This window comes from Montipora foliosa, chromosome 5 (genome assembly GCF_036669935.1).
Source record: "Montipora foliosa isolate CH-2021 chromosome 5, ASM3666993v2, whole genome shotgun sequence".
NCBI classification, from domain to species: domain Eukaryota; kingdom Metazoa; phylum Cnidaria; class Anthozoa; order Scleractinia; family Acroporidae; genus Montipora; species Montipora foliosa.
In genome coordinates, this window is record NC_090873.1 from 24,459,218 (window position 1) to 24,464,217 (window position 5,000).

Here is a 5,000-nt window from a genome sequence, read left to right on the forward strand (position 1 = left end):
ATTGTACGACAACAAGGGGAGAAGACATAGAATTGCATTACTTCAGTACTACTATGAAGGGGAAGAAACACCACTGAACCTTTTGCAGCATGGAAACTCTAAAAATAGCAAGGAACCGTATATCCCAACAAGACCAAGTGCCATGAACGAACTTAAGGAAACTATATCGAAAGGAAAACACCAACCAAGAGAATTTTTTTTGAAGCAGTTCGCCGGAAGGGGGCATGAAATTCTGCCGCTCCAAAAGTGACCTGCCCTGAAACAAGTAAGGGACACAGTTCCCTCTTCTACGGCATCCTTCACTCCTTCCGTCAACAGCATCAGAGATATCTTGCTAAAAGCGATGGAAAAATGCAAGAGCAAAGATGGTTTCGTCAGAGAGGTGGTTGGTGCACCAGAACCCATGGCCTTTGTCGCAAATGACAGGCAATTGAAAGATATCGAGTTGTACTACGGCCAGGACGAATCGTTTTCCATTCTTGGTGTCGATGCAATCTTCAACATCGGCAATTTCAGTGTCACTCCGACAACATACAGACCCCTCAAAATCTATAACGTAAATACGGGAAATTTACCGGTTTTCTTGGGTCCCATGCTTGTCCATCAAAGTAAGACTGAACAGACGTGCAGGTATCTTGCTCCAGCTATGAAGCGTTTTAATCCCAACATTACCCCTACTCAAAGCATTCGGCAGAGATGGAGAACGTGCCCTGCCCAACTCATTTAAACAAGTGTTTCCTGAAGCCGATCACCACCGGTGCTTCATCCAAATGAAGATGTCCACCTTGGGTATCCAAGGAAAAAGTCAAACTGAATTCCTCTTTGACATCTTTAGCACCACTGTTGCTGCTGCGTCATACCACGGAATTGTGGATGCTGACGACATGGAAGACTTCAATGTAAAGATGCACTCGTTGCAAGAAATTCGGAATGATCGAGAGCAATGTATCACCCATCAAGGCCAACATCATTCTATGACTGGCTTGTGACAAATGTTGCCAACACAGTGAAAACCTCAATGCTAAAGCCCCTTCGACAGAGGACAGGTCTAGGAGACTCCTTGTATTCCATAATACGATGCGGAAAACCACCTTTTAAAGCTGAAGACAGAACACAAACGGGTCAGCTTGATCAAACTCATTAAAAAGAGTCATGAAATTGTGAAGGAACAAGATGCATTGTTGGAAGGTGCAATATTAAGTCAAGGGGAATGCAGACTGACAACTGGGTACAGTCATCTCAATATTTCTCCGGAAAGTTGGAGGAAAATGAACCCTACAGAAAGAAGGGCTTACATAGAGAAAACAAAGGAAAGTGGCCCCATTTCACAGGCACCATGCAGACTCTTCATATCACATGAGCATTGTGGCATTAAAAGCGTCCCAGAGAGCATCTTAGCCTATCAATTTTCGAAGGCACACCGGCTTATTGAACTGAGAAAGGTTAGAGATGGCTTTGGAGATGAAAACACCGTCTTAGTAGCATCCGAGTCCTCACCAAGACCCGCACGTTCTTACTCAGTATATGAAAGGTAGATTTGCTTGTGATGATGCCCGTCCTGCGTTCAACCACGCTGCCCTATGTTCCCACACTTTGGCTGCCGCAGAACATAAGGGAAAGCTTCGCGAGCTTTTGGAATAGCGCATAAAATCTGGTATGAAGAAAAGTGTCACCAAAATGTCCAAATTTGGTTTCGACATTGTTAACGCTGGAAGAAAGCCTCACCAATTTGGAAGAGTGGCTAATTCCAAAAGGGACATAGCTTTATTGCTGAGCACTTGGACAACCTGAAGGCTACCGCGCAAGAGAAACAACCAGTAAAACTAAAGATTGTGCGAACGAAATGGACTTCGCGAAGTTTTGCATGAGAGTCCATCCAAGGAAGCCATAGATGAAGACACCAACCCATTGTCTCTAAATTTCCTTTCCGATCATCCCGGTGTCACAACATGTGCAGGCTGCGGCAGAACGTTTGCACGAATGGCTAGTGGTGACCTCTTTCCTCCACCCCATGACATTGCCGTTACACAGAGAGAATGCCGTCCCTGGAGAGACAAGAGTGGGATTTTAAGGGTTGGAAATGTCCAGGCTGTTTACTTTCACGTTAATATTTCATGCGTTCGTGAGGGAAATGGTCTCAATAGCGCTAGCTTTTGAGGGAACCACTTAGATATTAACAATGGTGTCAAAGAACGCCTCACAATAGCGCATAAAGACTTCCTCATGAAGCACCTAAACATTTCCCACTTGGAAAATTGATCTTTGTGTATTTTTCCGAGGAAAATTGTTATGGTTGAGATTTTTTTTAGGTCGTAAGGTCATTGTGCAGCACCTTTTCTTATCGCACACACCTTTTAGTTTTTTTAGAGCCTGGCGTGAGCGAGGAAAGGGCATAAGAGGCCAATAATGTTATTTGCCATAAAGTTAAATATTAATATCTATATCCTCAGTACATCACGGGGTAAGCACAGAGCCTAGGCTTTTTCGTAACCCCCACATTGTTTTTGCATGAAACGAGGAATTAAATATTTTGCCCCTTTGATCTCCAATAACAAGATACATCAGTGATTCAGAATCACTGATGTATCTTTTTTATTGGCCACATATTCAATGCCTCATCTTATGGAGAAAAAAAAATGGTGGTTTTCGGTAAGAAAACACGTGCTTGCAGTCATCCTCGTTTTCAAGTGGAAGAGAGTAAAGAGCCGGTTATTTAAACCAAGTCTAGCTGAGACCGCGGTTTACGGCAATCATTTTTACCTCAAGAACCTTCTGCAAGTTAGTTGCTTCAAGTTCACAAATGTTTTTCTCCTCTGGTTGTGTCTTCTCTACACTACGTTTGACAATGGACATCCTTTACACACCAGAATTAGCCAAAATGTAAATGACTTAGGATTCGGTTTTGTTAAGCTCCTGCTAAACTTCGTTCCAAAAAAAGGCTCATAGTCTCTTACACTGGAATACGAGGATGATTGTGAACGCATGTTTCCTTACCGAGCATGTGGGCTAGGTTTTGAGGTAGAAATGTTTTTAAGTGTTAGTGTTCTCAACTGAAAAGCTGTACTCGTCCTCCAGCCTACAATTCGCTATAACCGAGTTTAGGACATGCCAAATGCCAAAACCAAAGCAGTAACATCGTTGTAGTCTAGCTCTGTCACGCATGGCCAAAACAGATAACGACTTCCAGAGTGAATTGAAATCTTTCCTACTCTTAAAAACCCTTTAAAAAAACCTACCCTTTAAAAGTTAAAGAGTTTGCATTATATTTTGTAAAAACGATCATCTGTATACTTTGAAGTATCAACTAAATACACACAGAAATTCAAAAAATGGTTTCTCGAAAAAAGTGGTTCTCGCCACCCGTCACAGAGCTCGACTTTGGAACAAAGAAGAAGGCCTACTGTCCCATTGCTCTGACCTTGTAGCTGAACTTTCAAGTTTCTGCGTATGTTGTTGTTGTTGCTGCTGCACAGAAACTTGAGTGTTATGACTTAATCTCTCTAATTGATATTTGAATATCTTGCCAATGCCTTGTGACTGCGACTGTCCTGGCAACTGTCCACGTTGTTATCTTCGATAAAAACTTGAGGTTGTTACCGTTGATATTGATAGCAGTGTTCGTCATCACAGGACCATAAACTAAGCAACTCTTAACTCAGGTGTGTTGAGGCTTGACCAAACTCATAAATTGCCATTTTTTTTTCAGAGGAAGAATTTGTCTAATCGACGTTAAATTTGACGCAAAGTTAACTTTTTTTACTCGCTCTTTCATCTGAAATGTGTCACATTTTAACGGCTAAAAACAATTCAAATCTTTTATCAGAAAGGGTTATGGAAAAGTCTTCTTATATCAACGGTTCCTTTCTCTAGTACTCCTAGCGAGCCGGTATCATTCTTTCTTTTAATCATTCGCCATCTTAACGGAAACAGTAAAACAGGTCAACTCACATAGTAAATGTCAATAGAAGTCACAATGAAAATGAACGATCCCACATTAATACGTACAATTATACGTTAATGGTTGCTTGAAACATTATCAAGCAAAACATTGTCGGAATTTTTCAGGGTTAACTTTCCCCAATGTCAAAAACAAGCATTATGAAGTCATCAATCAAGAAATGTCACGTGACACAGGCAAATTAAGCGAAATGATATGAGTGAAATGCATAATTAACAATGAAATTCAATCTTTACTTGCCCGATTATTGAAATTCAAGCCTTGATATACTTGGGGAATTGTAGATTGACCTGCGAAATGAAGACATCAACGTTTTGTTCAAGTCTCCCATGTCAAATAATAAAAACTTTCTACAATAGAATTTCTGCCTTCGTTTTACATAAATTTTTACTCAACTGCGTAACTTAATAATAGCATCTGTTCAAGCTTAAATCAGCGTAATGAAACTCACCTTTTAATGAAGACAAGTAATAAACTGTACTATATACATTTACTATACAGCTGTTTCACATTGCACAGGCGAGGAACTTATTGAAACCCGGGGCACAATGCAGTTACGATCAAAAGACGAGGATTTTGTGAAATGCGACGAAAAGTCGAACAAATGGTAAAACTTACATGAAAAATCGTAAGCCTTGAAGCACGATGTCACAGGATTTCAACTCTCACGTCAAATAATTACTCACAGTTCTCAGAAAGGGCTTCCATGCTTTCCGGCGACGTGAAGGCCCCCTGCAGGGAAACTAAGTCGCTGGCCAAAGTAAACAAAGAAAGTAAAACTGAAGAAAATGTTTTAAGTATTATGCCAAAATAAGCAATTTAACTTCCTTCTTACGTTTGGATGTTCTCCTATTTCTGAGTCCCCGAGTCCCCAAGCCCCCGCATCTCAAGTCCCGGCGTCCCCGACGCAGCCACTTGTTTCAGATACGTCGAACTTGGGGAATGTGGGTAGCGCGTTGGTCATCCTTCACGCGTTTGCGAGATAGATATCGTGTAGAATTATCCGCTGTGGTAGCAAGTCCGAAAATCCTGGTCGCCAATG

General features: G+C 41.4%; 1 protein-coding gene and 1 pseudogene across 1 annotated transcript in view; one reads left to right on the forward strand and one right to left on the reverse strand.

Annotated features, from left to right (window-relative positions):
• LOC138004368 (uncharacterized) overlaps positions 1-727 on the forward strand; it is a 1,396-nt pseudogene extending 669 nt beyond the window's left edge.
• The window catches only part of LOC138003766 (uncharacterized), a 313,889-nt gene that overhangs the window by 84,396 nt on the left and 224,493 nt on the right, over positions 1-5,000 (reverse strand). The gene's annotated exons all lie outside the window — the stretch shown is intronic.